Genomic DNA, 16,940 nt, shown 5'->3' with positions numbered 1-16,940 from the left:
GACACCTCCACACCTTTGCAATCTCTCAGGAAAGCTGAGGACCCATTCGTCATTTCTTTGACTAGCCGATTGGAAGGGGAGTCCCGTTATTTCTTGGGATCTATATTGCGATTCTGGATGTTGCTCTGCAGGTCAGAAAAGCCTGGGTCAAAGCAGTGCCAGATTTAAATCAAGTCTATTTTAAATTCAGTGTGTTTTAAATTAATCTGCTGGTTCCAGGTGGCAGGTTAGGATTACATCTACTGGTTGTACATCAATGATGCCTGGTTCTGGTCTGGTCAAGATATTTACTGGGGTAAATGGAAGGAATTGTATAGGGAAACGTTTATTTGACTTGTAATGGGAAGGTGCATATACTCTGTCATAAGGTGTTTTTATTTGTCATGAAGTGCACATCCACACACAACAGCCCCACAGGCTAATTTTCAGTTTGAAATACATTGACTTACTTTGGCAGTTGCTGTCAAGCGAGATTTATAAAGCCTTGATTGCAGAGTGGAAGTGTGAAGTGTGCAGAGAGAATAACGTTAGTCAGCAATTATGTGGCAGAAACAACAAGATAAAGAAGCTGGTCTGTGTCCCATCATTAGCCCTCCTGCTGCAACTGCACCCCAGTCTGAGGATATTCTTGGCATCTGTCTGCCCCCCATATGCGTTCCCTACTTGTCCTGCAGGTTAGCCAGTCACTCAAGCTGCACGTCGGGCTGAGACTTTACAGATCTCCGCCCTCAAGAGCTCGCCCATTGCCACGCCTGTCCCCAAACCTCCGACCCAGTGACCTTTGCCCCAGGCCCTCTCCTCCTGATTCTTCATTGGGCCAGCCTCAGGCTCCTGGAGCCCCTAGGCTCCCATCTCGGGCTCCCCAGCGCATGCAAAGCCATTTAATGTTACCTCCTCAGGACCTGGGAAAGGCAGCCCGGGCCAAAATAGGTTGCGGTATTATAGGAAAGCTGATGAGCATCTTCAGACCATGATCAAATTTGCCAAAGAAACAGACCCTGATTTTAAACCAATACGCAGATACGTGAAGGAAGGTGGTATCTAAACCCACATATTCAGGCCCATCTGACGGTGAAGACTGACGTCATGTTCAACTTCCAGAACCCCAGAAAATAACTTCCCGTTTGAGACAGCTTCCTGCCCCAGACAATTCTACTTTGCTAATATACGAACCACCTACAAACCCACACTTTCTGACATGGCACAACTCTTGACGATATTGCTAAATGGCCGAACAGATGGCCAAGGTGTGGGCGGATGCTCAGTGGCCAGCTCATTTTACAGAGGCCACTCTGCCTGCACCCGTTCAGCAGGCAGGTAAGTGATTCACCCCTATTGTACAGTGAAACCTTAAAAAATCAAAGAGAAGCCATTTTACAGATGGGCAAGCTGCTTGTGCCCGAGTCTACTGACTGGGAGAAACTTAGGGCATCGACTCAAGGGAAGGATGAACACCCTTGTAGACTTCTTGGACCGGGTTTTATTGCATAGGCAAATCTTTAGATTTTTCACTCACAAAATATCAAAAGTTGCGTTGTTTAACCTTCTGTGTGTAGGTATTCTGAATAGGTCACAATAGTACATAATGTAGATCATAAACTCTGGTCTGGCAAGAACATATGTAAAATCCAACTAATAAAGAAGGATAACGTATGCAGTTTCTATCTATCCATCAGTTTCTTACACTTCCAAACCTTTATTTATAATCATATAAGTGAACCTGCAAATTCAAAAAGATAAAGTCCCACTTCCCGTCATGTGTGAATAACTCACCCAGCCCTTGTATTGTTATTTGCATAGTACTATGAATGTCAGAACTATAACACCATAAATACAATTAATTATAAAGGGGATAGACAAGCGACTCAAAAATGTTAAGGAACAACTTGAGAGGAGTTGGATTATTTTTTGCAAAAGGGCTTAAATTAATGGTTTATATTGATAGCATCGAATGCAAAAGCATCGACAAAAATGCATAGAAAAAATGCATTTTTTTCCATTTTTTTTTTATTGGGGGCTCCACCCATCCGCTGTTTTTTTTGCCCCTTAAAACCCATTATAATAAAAAATAAAACCTTTACTATGAAAAAATTCATTTTTTTCGATGCTTTTGCATTCAATGCTTTTGCATTTGATGCTTTGTATTCGTCCCGGATACCAAATTAATCCTTCATTCTATGTGTTAACTTTAGTACCATTTAGATAAATTGAGCTATAAGCCATGAAGCCAAAGTATAACTGGTTAACCAATGCTGGCAAAACAATAAGAACGCTGTATTTCCTTTACAAAGTAGGCCCTTCCACAGAGCTGGCAATAAGCTACTTAAGAAAGAATGTGCAGTGATGTAATGTTTGTGTGGTAACACAAGTGTGAAGAGCAAAGAATATCTAATCATAAAAGCCCCACACAGGCCCAGACCTCAAGTAGCTACCAAATTTGGTATTTCTTTCAAGACAATGGGCCTCATTACGAGTCCGGCGGTAGATGTGCCGGAAAAACCGGCCTGCCGCCGGACCCGTAATACCATTCCGCCTCTGTGATTGCCGGAATCACCGGGGCATTACAACCCAGTAATTCCAGAGGCGGAATTCTGTAAATCCCCATTCCCACGGAGTCTCATAGGACTCCATGGGGATGGGGTCCATGGAAACACTGGTTCCGTCTATGACAGAGCCGTTGTTTCCATGTCCGCCTGCAGGCGGTTGGTGTTAATCCCGCCAGGTCAGACCTGGCGGGAGTGACACCTCCTGCCTGCAGGACTCTGAATCAGTCGGTCTGGAAAGAACAGTGGCGGCGGTTTTACCGCCACCGTTCTTTCCGGACCGGCAGGGTCGTAATGAGGCCCAATAACTGAATCACAAAGTATGTCCCATATATCTTTTCTTTGGTCTAAATCACATGTTTCAATCGTCTATATTATTTGCATGGCCTCTGCTGATTTAACATGCACAAAAATTAGTTTACTTCTCTGTAGAACTTCAGACGTTCTTCTTAACAAGATGCACCATGAAATGTTCAAATTCAAAATGTTAGAGGGAGAAAGAAACGAAAGTTATTTTACTGAAAATAACTGTCCGTTTTGTCTCCTGCTGACATTTCTTGCAACCTGCTTCCCACACCCCCTACTTACCTTCTGGCAGCACACTTCGCTGTGTGCCGCCGACTATATTGAAGAAGGTTTTTGAGTCAACCTTGAAATGTTGCGGTAGAACCAAAGTAGATTTAAGAGAAAACCGAGTTTGGGTATGATATGGCATTTATAGCGGCCCTGTACACAAGTGTTTCTAGGTGCAACAAAACAAGGAGGGGGGACAAAACTGTGAACTTACAAGGAGGGGGGACAAAACTGTGATCGTACTAGGCAATGTGTCATTCAGATCACACAAGTGCGGGAAGAGGATGGGGGGGGGGAGTGCCAAAAAGGGGATCGAGGGACGGAGAAGCACAAGTAATCAAAACATTCAGTCAGCTGGTGGCTCAGTGCAGGTATAAGAAAGTGCAGCCAACGGGTGGCTCTTAAGTGCAGAGAGAGGGGACTGTAGGGTTACAGATACAGACCACAAGTGCTGTGGGAGCCAGGCGGCAGTGCAAGGTAGGTGCAGCTGGACAAGCGAGGACCTGGGCCCAAGTTCAGATGGTAGCCAGGTGACCATTGCGTGGACTAGACAGGTCATCAGCATGGGAGAGGAAGAAAGAAAGCAGAGGCGAAGAGGAAGTCTTAAGTTGCTTCTGGAACCGGAGGGGGTTCTGCTCAAGTTTCTGAGAGCAGGGAGGCTGTTCCAGAGAGAGGCCCCAGCCGAAGAAAGAGATCTGCCCCTAACTCTCTGCTTGGTAATGCGACTGACCCTCAGAGTTGGAGGTGGATGAGCTGAGAGCTTGAGAAGGGAGGTGTTTAGGAAGAGAGCGTTGGAGGTAGCGCGGTCCCAGGATCCAGAAAGCCTTGTGGGCAATGAAGAGGCTCCTGAACTTGATCCTTGCCACCACTGGGAGCCAGTGAAGAGAGTTCACTGCTGGAGAAATACGATCCCTGGGCTTGGGGCCAAGGACAAGTCTTGCAATCCTGTTCTGGATAAGTTGTAGAGGATGGAGAGTAGAGGCAGGAAGATTTAGAAAGAGGCTGTTGCAGTAGTCCCGTCTAGAGAGGACCAGAGCTCTGGAGACAGTGAGCTTCTGGGGGAAAGTGAGGAAATGAAGAATACCTCTGAGGAGGTGCAGCTGATAGTTTGACTTCTTAGACATGTCAGAGATGTGAGGGGAGGTGGAAAGGGTGGAGTCGAAGATGACCCCAAGAATTTTAGCCCCAGAGGTGAGAGAAGGAAGAGGGCCCAGAGTGGGCGGCCATAGAGAGAGAAGAAAAGAGGGAGCTGTTGTTCGGATGAGGAGTATCTCAGTCTTACTGGCATTAAGGCAGAGATCATTGGCAGCACACCACTCCTGGATTGCCGAAAGACATTCAGGAATGAGAGAAGGAGTAGAGGTGGCTGAAGGGAGCCTGAAAAAGAGCTGGGTGTCATCCGCATAACACTGAAAGTTGGGAGTAGAGAGTAGCGATGCACTATGCAAGAGGTGCCAGGTATTGGTTGAACAGCCAGGGAGAAAGGTTAGACCTCTGGGGTACACCACAGGCAGAGAGAGAGATATAAGAGAGGAAGGGCCTAAGCTGGACCTGGGAGTGTCGATCAGTGAGAAAAGAGGTCAGCCAGGCCAGAGCCTGATCGTTGATACCCAGGTTATCACGGAGGCAGTTGAGCAGGATGGCATGGTTGACCATTTTAAAAGCAGAAGAAAGATCAAGGAGAATGCGGAGAGAAGGAAGGTCGGAATCGAGGTTAGAGAGCAGGTTTTCACTGATGTTCAGGAGAGCAGTTTCTGTGCTTCTGGCTGCTCTGAAGCCAGACTTGTGGTCGTGGAGACAACCAACAGATTCACTGCCTCATCACGATTCTGGCGGTAACCCTTAAATGTGGCAGTAATGCTATTACCTCCGCATTTAAGGGTCCGCCAGATTACGGGCTTGGCGGATTTGCCCCCAGCTCTGAGCAGGGGGCAAATCTGCTGCGATTTTGCTGATTTTCAGTGCTAAAACCGCCGGCGGTAGTAGCGCAGAGGATTCCCCATTGGGCCCAATGGTGAACGGGGAATACCCGAATGGGCCCAATGGGGAATGGGAACTTACCGTTCTGCCAAACCTGTGATCCAGTGCTAATAGCACCGGTGGGTTGGCAGTAATGCTAATAGCCCCAGTGGTAATACCGCCGGGGATACCGCCCAACTCATGATGAGGCCCTCAGTGTGAAGATTAAGCTGGGAGATGGCCAGGAAAGGAGTGGTAGAGATCGGGCGAAAGTTAGCTGGAGAGGAAGGATCGGCACAGCGCTTCTTAAGGAGGCGATGCACAAGGTAGTGCTTAAGAGGGGAGGGGAAGGTTCCAGTGGCAAAAGAGTTAATGTGAAAAGTTATTTGTACCGTGCACCGTCAACCAACGGAATTGGTCCCCAGGCCCTCAGGCGGATCTGTAAACGATAAAGGTGGGATGGGTTAGTAAGGTGAAGAAGAGAGTAGGATAGTGAGAGGAGTGGTGTTCTTTTAGCAGCATCAACTCGGCATGAAGCGGGAGCTGAGCTTTGGTGCGGGTATCGGATCGGAGTCAGTCCGCGTGTGCTGTTGTTCCTGCTTGTGTGTTGTTGCAGTGTTGTGAAGTGCGTGCGGCTTGTTGTGCGAGAGATGGTTGTGTGAGTTTTTGAGTGAGATAAGTATGCAGAGTTTGAGCTTATATTGGTTAGTGGGTTACCTGGCCTTTACCATGCTAACATTCACAGCTCTGTCCGAGTGCGGCACCTGTCGGCCTCCACATTCCCATCCAGACACGGCGCAGGCCAACGCCCAGGGCTCCATCCAGGCGTGGTCATGCCAACACTCCCACTCCCACCCAGATGCAGCGCAGGCCAGTGTCCACAGACCTGTCCAGTTGTGGGCATACCAACATTCACAACTCCATCTGAGCGCAGGCCAACGCCTCGGACTCCATCCAGGCGTGGTCATGCCAACACTCACACTCCCACCCAGATGCGGCGCAGGTCAGTGTCCAGAGACCCATCCAGTTGTGGGCATGCTAACATTCACAACTCCATCAGAGCGCCACACAGGCCGCCATTCACAACTCTAGGTGTGGCACTTGTTAGCATTCATGTTTCTTCTTAGTGCGGGAATGTTATCCTTCAATCGATCCTATCCAGATGCAACACAGGCCAACGTCTATCTAGATGCGTCTGTCGGTCTGGGTATGTTCGTCCGGTACGTACCAGTGGGGGAGTCAATTGGGCTTTCTTGTGGGTCTAGGTATGTGGTCAGTCTCTGCAGCCTTCCTTTGTGGCTATTTTCCATGATGTCTTATGCTCTGTTGAGTGGTTGGTTCTTTGGTTTGAGTGTTTGCAGAAATCAGCCAGGGCTGGAGCAAGGGTGTCAATGTGGTCCTTGATGGTTCTGGAGGAACAAGGAAGAACCAGTTTTAACGAGACCTTCATAGATTGGACTTGTCTTTAAACATTGTCAGGTGTGAACAAGGGAAAGGAAGAGAAGGGAGGAGGAGAGGAGGTCACAGGCAGGCCAGGAATGGTAGAAGAGGAGGAAGAGAGGGTGGTCAGGATGTCCTGAGTTTTAGTGATGAAATGAGAAGCCAGGGCTATACAGAGGGCCTGGGAGGGAACAGGAGAGGTAGAGACTGAAGCAGGGTTGGCCAGCTCCTTGTCGATTTTAAAGAGTTCGGCCGAGTTGTTGGATGCCGCACAGATGCATGCAAAAGAGATGCAAGATGAAAATTGATAGAAATGCGACCACTGATAGAAGGCAAAGTTACAGTTAGCACTCTACCTTTTCTAAAGTAGATAAATATCTCCCAAAATATCTGGAAAGATTCCCTAATGCATATTTTCAGGAACAATTTTTAAGATTTTGTTTAAAACTTTTGCCTACAGCCGAGGTTTTGTTATGGACACCAGAATTCTGATATCCAGAATGATAAATGGCAAATGTGTTAAAAACAACATACTAAACAGCCCCGCAAACACATTATGGTTGAGTCCCAGTGTTTGAGTGAACTTCGAAGCCCTTATTTCCTCTGTGGTGGTGCTTCGAGGCATACGGAGAGTGGGAACTGATGCAGATGAGCTCTGCCTGGCACCTGGGTGGAGCGGCACCCGTGCTAAGCCCCAGCCGCGTCAGACACAGCGGCCAGAGCTCCAGGTAAGTCCCGCTTTGAGCCTCCCTCCACGTGTGGCCCCAGGGAGGGCGTGGAGTTCACAGGTCCCACAGCGATGCTGGCGGCCTGCGCAAGTCGTCGGTGCTGTTGCGGTATTACATCTTCACCAGATGCCCCGTCTGGCCCCAGTGTAGGTGGTCTTCCCACACAGGCCTCACTACCATCTTCACCCAGGATGCTGCATGCGACATGGCCAAGGGCTTTGATCTTCTCCGGACCAGCCGGTCAGGTCCCCGGGTGGACCATACCCTCTCAGGCCACACCCTGGTTCGGGGACGCCAGCTCACGCAACCCCGGTCTGGGGCGCTTCTTCAACCAGTCTTTCTCACTAGGAGGCACATGCTTTCTCACATTCCCAATCCATCTGGACTAGCCCCCGGGCTGGCCGTTGCCTCCCAGGCCATGCTGCTTTTCTCAGGGTTGCCATGCACACACAGTCTAGGGCTTGGAATCAGTGCCGGGCTGCAGCTGGCATATGTGGACCAGCCAGCCATATCCCTGATGCCCTGTTGGGCCACTTGAGTTCACAGCCCCCCATAGAGCGTACATCTTCTCCCTTCCTTCTTCTTCTTTACTAGTTCTCTTTCTTTGTCTGCCTCCTTCGGTTTACTCCTTCCTCCAACTGACACTTTCAACTGTGTTTTTCTTCCCTTTCATTCCCTTTTAGAATCCTTTAACAGGTGAGTTCATTAGGGTTGGCAGGAGAAACCTGCCCATTGTCCCAGTGTTCCATATTGGGGACACATGGTACAGTCAGCTAAGTGCAAGTAAAACGCATCCTTCGTGACGCCTTTTTTTTATCTTAAAAGGCATTGAAACTTCTCTATTTGTGTTCCACCCAATGGTAGCTTCATTGTTTGCATATAATATCAACAATGCTGACAATAATTCAGGGGGTATTCACAGAGTTTGTAAAGTGTTCCACAGAGTAACAAATAAAACGCTATCGAAAGCTCTCTGCAGATCTACAAACTTAGCATATAGGTACATTTCCTTAGGTGAACATACGTATCACCCAATAACTGCAGGCAAAACCATTAATCCACTGTGTTTATTCCGGATGGGAAACCTGCCTGCAAGCAATTTATCTGCCCACTCTCTCATACCCAATTAACTATGTGAGCAAGAATAGCTGCCGCAAAAATCTTCCCTCCTGCATCTAATAAGGAGATGGGACAATAATTAGATGGTTCCTCCCTCCCATCCATCTTATAGATTGGGACAATTCTGCTATCATCTATGTTTTTGGTGATATTTTACAGGCGATAGGTGCATTAAATAACCTTGTTAAGTATGGTGCCCAAATAAAAGATTCAGGGCATTCTTGTTTTACTGCTCGAAATATCACCTTCAGCTTGTCTTCCATTTATATGTTGTAACTAAGTAAGTCTATTGTAACAGCGCCACGAGACCCCAGGGCTGCATGTGCGCTTTATAAATACAAAAAATAAAATAAATAAAAATGATCACAAGTTGGGGGGTATACCCTATAGGATACCGCCCAACTTTATTTGCGTAAGCACCCACCCATCCAGCGGTATTACCGCCGGATCACTGGTTGGGCAATAACTGTTACTCCCCATTACCCAATGGCAGTGGGAATTGCGCTGAAAATTGGCATTTTTCCAGCGTGTTTACCCCCAGCTCCAAGCCAACACGTCAGCCTCAAGATTGGACAGACCCTTAAATGCGGCGGTAACTGTGTTACTGCCGCATTTAAGGGCTACCGCCCAACACGTGATCAGGTCCTCAGTCTTGTACAAATCTGCAGGTGTTCTTATTGGGTCAGGTAGGTAGGTGCGTTTTTATTTGTTTAAGCCTCTATGGCTATCCTGACCTCATTTATGGAAATAAAACAGATGCAAGGAGGGTAAGTTCTCCAAGGATTCCTCCGTCACAGTCTGCTGGCACCTTGTCCTTGTTTCTGAATAAAGTCCTCTAAAGTGGTCCTACTGGTATGTTACCATGAATAATAGTTCAATCCTCTGACTGTCCTTTACTTATTAACCTCCAGAATTGTGCATTATCTGTCTCCTTTATTGCTGTCAACAGTTTTTCCCATAATGTTTCCGAGTATTCACCCTCCTTTTTTTCAAATTTTTGTCACCATGTCTTTGTAACTCTGCCTGGCTGCTCTAACTGCAATGATATCCTTTTAGTTGTATTTTTTACGCATGAAAGTAATTGCTGTTTAGCCTCATGGCACTCTTTATCAAGCCATGGGGCCTTTTTTTTACCATCCTCTTGTTAATGTTAGCACTTTACTTTGTGAACATTAGTGCTATCCTATATGCTGCCTCATTGGGTAGCTGTACAATCATCTCATTTTTGAGATCGGAGCCGCCAAACATGTTAGTCAATGTTATGTAAGTCAATCTTGGAAAGCGCACGTGTACCTGAAGGCATCATGACGCTAAGGGAGATCCAATGAGACACAGTAGATAAAGGGAAGATCACAATTACTGGCGGAAAGTCAGATGATCTGATATACTGTGGAGCTCATAAGGAAGCCTATTCCATAAACGGGCAGCAGCGACAGAGAAAGCTCTGTCGCCCAACCTAGCTTGCCCAATTCTTGGCACTGCAACCCGGAAATCTGGGCGTGCTGGGACTAGCGACAGAATTTATGCTTAAGATAGTCAGGCCCTTGACCATTAAAAGCACAGTGGACTAGGCACAATGCCTTAAGCTACGCTCATTGAAACATGATTTCTAGGATTGGTACTAATTCTTCATAGAGGTTATGCAAGGTCAGCTCTTTGTCAAATAGTTCCCATTTTACCACGCACCTGGTTTGCCCCATGATGTGTACTGGGGCGTTCCCCACTCTGATAGCTAAATTAGCTGGACTTTGGACAGTCACCCTTATTGTTAGTTAAATGGGGCGATGGTCGCTTTCATATTTGTCCACTACCTCAAAGGTTTTTATAGCAGCCCACATCTCAAGATTGATTAATATATATATAATATATATATATATATATATATATATATATATATATATATATAGTCTGTGAGGCTTCTACATCCCCTGCTAACATAGGTGGGTTTAGCCGGGTTCTTGCTGCGCCTCCTACCATTAAATCCCTGAGATTAAGGGAGACAAATAATCCAGCATATGATAAAGCATGTTTATTCTGCCTTTTTGGTGGTGCTGCTAGTAGATCAGTGATATTCCAGACTCCATCTTCCTCTTCAAATAAACCTGTTGCCACTTCTAAGGGTTCATATCACTGGCAAACAGGTGTTGCTCCAAGATGCAGATCACAAGCATGACTTAGGTGTTCCTCATACATGCAAGTCAAATAAATTTGAAAAAAGAACAAAACTAACAATGTAAGTGCAATGGTGCATTCAAGTGAGCTTTTGCATCTGGACCGCCTATTCTCTTGTGGTGCAAATACTAACAATGTGTACAAGGTACTAGAATATTAGACCAAGATAAAAGCAATAAATCAACAATGAATTAAAAGTGCAATAGTACGCTCAGATGTAAGGTAGTCCATGAGGCCTACCTTTCCTCTTTTTACGTATGTGGTCCAATGTGATGCAGGGTCCACGGACCTCTGGGTTCACCCGACGACTTAAGGGGACACCATAGTCTGACTCCCCCACCCCCCAGGATAGAGCTTATTCAATCCACTGGATCACACTTGGAGTCCCAATGTTCACCAACCTATCCAGCCAATCCTATGGTGGTGAGCACGGCAGGTAGTTTGATTGGGAAGGGAACCGATAGCTTTCCCCACCTGCGGCACAGTTAAGGCCAAAACAAGCAGGACCAAAGGGTGTAATAGAGATAGACCTGGGTTTTCAGCTCAACGCCCCTCACAACTCGGTGCACTCACAGTCTGGGGCAACAGGCTCTGGTGAGGAGCACCCAACTGGCTTGGAGGGCTGTCTTAGTCCGTATCCCTTTACTCAGAAGCCTCTTTGGAAGGCAAGTCATTACATTAGGTGTAACTCTGTCTAATTAAAGTGGCCACAGCTGGTTTGGAACTACAGTAGGAAATTTAGTTCAACGCTTTAAAATGTGTAGCAAACAATGGTGGAAGTAGGATAAAACCCAGTTAAAACTTGGACCACAAAGAAACAATCAGTCAGAATAAAAATCTTAAAAAGCAACCGTACAGGTTTCTCAGTTCCATACAAACGTGGGCTCAAGGTGTCTTAGCAATGAGCTGGAACAGTAGCTGGGCACTGGAGGGTATTCGGGGTATCCGCCTGCAGCCTTCAGCCTGACCAGGCCTAACCAGGTTTTTAAAAGAAACGAGCCGGGTGTAGATCTCTGTCCTCGGCGGGGGGGCCTCCCTTTAGAACAGCCCCCCAGCCACCTTGAAACTTCCATCTCCGGTTCCGGAAGCAGCTCAAGACCTTCCTCTTTGCTTCTGCCTTTGCCCCCCCCACCCCCCGCCTCTGCCCGGCTGATCGGTTTTTCGTCTCAAGACCATGCTCCTGGCCACCCTTTGTCACCTGGACCCAGGTACCTTCTCACCCTCCTGCATTGCCTCCTGAGCCACCCCTTGCACTGGGAACTGTATCTGTACCTATACAATCCCCCATTTTTTTCTTCTGCATTTATCAGATTTACCCTATCTGACAAATTACACACTTGTCTATGCCTGTATTTATTTGATTTATTTTTGCTTTTTTTTTATTGCACTTATTATTTATTTTGTTCCCTCCTTGTGCTGCACTCTCCACTCCTCCCCCTTCCTCGCACTTTCCCCCTTTTCCTTTATTAATATCACTGGGCCTAGTAAGACCGTTGTTTTTATTCTCCCTTGTTCCCCTCCCTATGCTTGGTCGCGCTCTGAAACCCTTGTGTATTGAGCGTGATATAAATAAAATATCACAGCCCAAACATCGGCGCCCTTCAGCTGCGGCAGCATTACACCACAAGGGCCGCTTGGTGTGGCTTTTTTCCTTTCCTGCTCCTTCACGGGTGCAGCTTGGAATGAAAAAAGGGGGTAGGGCCACAACAGTGGGCCAGTCACAGTGCAGCTACTCCAACAACAGCGCCCTTCTGCTCAAAATATATTTCACGAATAACTTCTATACGAAATTTTTATATGTAAAACAAGCACTTACACTTGCAATGCAGTATTGTTGTTAGTATTGGTGAGCCTGCAGCCATATGTTATTCCAGACACTATAAAACCATTAGAAATAAAGCGCTAAAAACGGATGGCTCCTCGGAACAACCATCTAAAAACTATGAGTAAAACAGTAGCAATCCATCTGTTGGATTTCTCGCTTCCATCCACCAATGCATGTATATTTACTTATCCTGGCAAGAGAATGCCTAAGAAGGAGCAGAGGTTTTGAAATCGATCTAGTGAATAGTTAAGCTCTAATCTCACTAAAATACATCATGGCCATGCTATGTTTTTAAAGACCCCAGGAAAACAAAATATGTAAAAAAATAATTTAAACTACAATGTCATGCCCTAAAACACAGAAGCAAGAATACAATCACATTGCCAATAATTTAGAGCAGAAGGCAGATTTACTCTTCATTGGAAAATGTATTAAAATAGCTGCTGCAGTCACCTTACCCAAGCCAATCCGTTCTTTTAGTGCTTACCAAATATAGTCTCCTCTGTAGGAGTTGATAAAGTCATACCTTTACCACACCCCTTTATTGATTACTATGTAGGTCTCCTAGCAGCCAATAACAGCCAATCCTGTTATAGTGCCATTTTATAATTTTTTTTCTTGAGCTCTCGGGTGGTTTTACCTACACTTTGTAATGGGTTATTTGGTACACAATGGAAGTGACTGAAATTGTGGTGCCTTACTTAGCCTATGATCTTACTCCCCTTCCATAACCTTCCGGCGGCTTACTGCCTATGTTTAACATGGAGTCATGTAAACAAATAAATGATAGAGATTGTGAGAAGAAAGAAGAAAATAATGGTTGTTCCATTGTAACTTTTACCAGTCTAGTCTTTTCTCTATATTCTCTGTAAATACATCAGGGAACTGTTCTAGGAGATCCATTAAATCTACCTTCACGTTTTGATGTAGGTCAGAAGGAATCAAGGTATTCCTATTTGATTTGTCAGATAATAAACTGTAGTATTTTCAACAGGATTTTCCCTCCACTCTTTAAGGAAATTTACATGATAAATATAAATCATGATTTTTCAGTCAGGTTGTGAGAGTTGGTAATCATAGGACCCTGTTTGCTCTATTATTTCATAAGGACCATGCCATTTGTATAACATCTTGCTCTCAGATGAAGGAAGGAGAACAGGAACATTTTGTCCAATGGAAAACAATCTTAACACAGCTTTTCTATCATGATAGCCTTTCTGGCGTTCCCAGGCTTTAACCATGTGAGCTTGAACTATTGTCTTAACCGTGGCCATGCGCTCTTTTAACCTTTGGGCTGTTTGGGAAAGGGATAAGGCGGCTTTCTTCCGTTCTTCCCAAGTTTCTCACAAGATGTCAAGGAAATCTTGTGTTTCTCTACCATATAGGAGCTCAAATGGGGACAATCCTGTTGAGGATTGTGGGGTTTTTCTAATGGCAAAAGGGGCCCAAGGTGTCATAACATCCCAGTTTTTGCCATAGGCTTAAACTAGTTTCTTTAAGATATGTTTCAATGTCTTGTTGAACCATTCCACTAAACCATCAGTCTGAGGGGAATAAATGGAAGTTCTAAGTGTTTTCATCTGAAGATTTCCTTTACTTCTGACATTAGTTTACTCATAGAAGTGGATCCCTGATCTGTTAAGATCTTCTTGGGAAACCCAACTCGCGAGAAGTATGGAATTAAATGTTTCAGAATTAGTTGTGTCGTATTATTGCATAAAGGAAATGCTTCGGGATAGCAGGTTGCATAATCCAGTATCACCAGTATGTATCGTTCCCCAGTTTTGATGCTTCAAGGGGCCCAACTATGTCCATACCTATATGCGAAAAGGGTAAATTAATGATTGGCAAAGGTTGTAATGGAGCTGGAGGGGGTGTTTGGGAACTAGTCTTCCGACATCATGAGCGAGTAAGAACAACATTTTTCACATCAGCATAGATCCCTGGGCAATAAAATCAGTTCAGGATCTATGCTTGAGTTTTAGCAGTTCCTAAATGGCCGCCTGTAAAATGCGAATGGGCGATTTACAGTACTTCTGGGCACCATTATTTGTGGTTTAGGAGTGCCATCAGGCCCAATATCTATCATATACAATAGTGCATTAGAACTCGGTCTACAGGTTGGATCAACTCCCTCTGCTACTGTCTAAGTCAAAACCAATGTTCTGTGACCACTGATGGATCGGAAGCTCTGTTGTTAAGTTTCTCAAATCTGAGAGTCCACCAGTTTATGTCAACTGCCATTCCTGACACAGTATATGAAGAGTCGGGAATGAAACTCTGACACAGGTTAGCCATGTTTTTGGTTAAAGACTTTTATTGAAAACAAAACGGTTGGCAAGGGCCTCTCTGATCCAGCTATAAGGGAAATTTCCCTAACTAAAAAAAAAAACTAAGGATCTGTCTGTGTCAGGATGTCAAAATCAAAACTGTTGTTGTATTCAAAATTTCCATTCTGACCCTCACAATATAAAATAAACCATAAGGTAAAAAGAGAAATGTCTTTAACCTTAGGTGATTGCAAAAAGAGTTTGTAAAGTAAAATGAACAGCTCCAACATAAATGTTCTCCAAGGTCAAAGAGCCATGGTTCCAGAGGGTGGCTTCCTTCCCCTGGATTATTCCTCAATACAAATGATTCTTGGTCCAACAGTTATTGTGTCTTTCTTGGCCCACAACAGTACTGTTATTTAAAAAGCTTCTTAGCCTTATATTTCCACTTCTGTCAAAAAGGTCCTTATTTAATAAACACAGTTCTATATCTTTTCTTGTGACTTCTTGTAGATTTGCAGCTGCCGGGTAAACTCCCCTGCCAGGACTTCTTATGCACTTGTGATTGCCTGGTATACTCTCCAGCTAGGGCTTCTTGTATTCACACTTATGATTGCCTGGTTTACTCACCTGCCATGACTTCTTATATTCACACGTTGTTCCTCTTTTACTTCCACGCTTGTGCATATCCCTTTTGGTATAGTAGATTTCCTTGATATATCATTCGATTTGGGTTCTTCGCATATTTGCATTCCATACACTCATATTGCTAGAGTACCTATTTGCAATATGTTTACTTTCTTTTCAATCAGTCTTTTTACTTTCTCGGTTTCTGTGGCTTTAATTATTATAGTCCCTACTTGGCGCAGTGGCGGAAATGCCCCGGGGTCGCCACTATGCTTGGGTTGACGCACTGGTTCTCCTTGGCCTTCTCATTCTTGCTCGCACATACGTAGCAAAGATGTACCACCTGCTTTCCAATCTGGACTGCTCTCGCATCTTTCCGGTGCCTTCGTGGCTTTGATTCAGTACGACTCTCTCGAGCAGGTAGGCGAAACGCTGCTTTCTTCGGTTGCCACAGGGCCAGGAGTCTTTCACTGGCTCTTGGGGAGTCTGTGACGAGTCCTGTCCTCGCAGTGTTTCTCTGCTCCCTCGCTGGCAAGCCGCTCGGTTCCACCACACCGGTTCTTGCTTCCAAGCTCCACAAGCATCGCAGAGATGGGAAGACGATTTCTCCCAAACAGCAGTAGGCTCTAAGACTTTTATGTCGGTCTTTAAATGTCTTGCGCAAAGGTGCATTCCGAAAACAACTAGAATGCTCATTGAGCTGGAGGCCCCTTCTGCTCTGCATTCTTCTTTCCTTCCTTCCTTCTGATCCCAGTATTTGGGTGATTGTGGGAAAAGGGGTCCATTGATGTTGATTGATGCAGAATACTTGGAAAATCACTTTCGATGGTTCTGAATGATAAGACAGTTCTATATGGTGAATAATCAGAAATGGAAAAGGTGGTCTTGGAGCGTTCACATTTTAGACCAGAGATGGTAGTATGGTCTATACTTTTTGGAAACACGTTTCTCTATTTTCCCTAAAAGGGGGAGTATATATACGGCAATATATGGCGCCCACACGAGGGAAGTGCACGGAAAGTGCTGGAGAGTGACTGGAGTGTGGCTGCTTAGCTGCTTGGATCCTGTGGAAACGCTACTCAAAACTATTGTGAAAAACAAAAAGAATTGGTGACTTTTTAAAGCCCCTTTACTTTTTGCCGCTTTACTTTCAGGCTCTGCCCCCTTGTGTGCTTGCAAGCATAAAACCAGCGTTGCATGCACACGAGCACGCGCGCATGAGGGACGTGCATGGAAAGTGCTGGAGAGTGACACGCAGCGCAAAATAAAGGTAACACTTTACATGTAACTCGTAGCTATCGTGAATAGAGTGCCGAGATTATTACCATTTATTGTGCCCCCTTTTGGTACTCCTATGGCTTCGGGTTTATACTCACTGAAATCAGGTATGCTGCCTGTTAATGCCATTGGTGACTCGACAGTAAAGCAATCACAAAACTCACTTAGGAAAAGCATGACTACCGCAGCAGTCAAATCACATTGTTTGAATGTTCAAACCCGCTCTCATTCAGTTGGAATTGATATCCGAACGTGTTATTGACTTAGCAACATAACAACTCTGTCTCCAATATTAGTTGAAGAAACACGGGTAACTCAGCTAACGCCAGAATCAGAGGACCAATGTAATGAGAGGCGCCATAATTCTCTTAATGTTATTACAGAAGATAACGACTTACATATGCAG

At 45.4% G+C, this 16,940-nt stretch overlaps 1 protein-coding gene across 2 annotated transcripts in view; it reads right to left on the bottom strand.

Moving 5' to 3' along the window:
- Positions 1–16,940, bottom strand: part of LOC138582141 (zinc finger protein 567-like) — a 428,111-nt gene that overhangs the window by 100,759 nt on the left and 310,412 nt on the right. The window lies entirely within an intron of this gene.

This window comes from Ambystoma mexicanum, chromosome 3q (genome assembly GCF_040938575.1).
Source record: "Ambystoma mexicanum isolate Mex_15411 chromosome 3q, UKY_AmexF1_1, whole genome shotgun sequence".
NCBI classification, from domain to species: Eukaryota; Metazoa; Chordata; class Amphibia; order Caudata; family Ambystomatidae; genus Ambystoma; species Ambystoma mexicanum.
The sequence above is the reverse complement of the archived record's forward strand: the minus strand, read 5'-3'. Positions and strand labels throughout refer to the sequence as shown.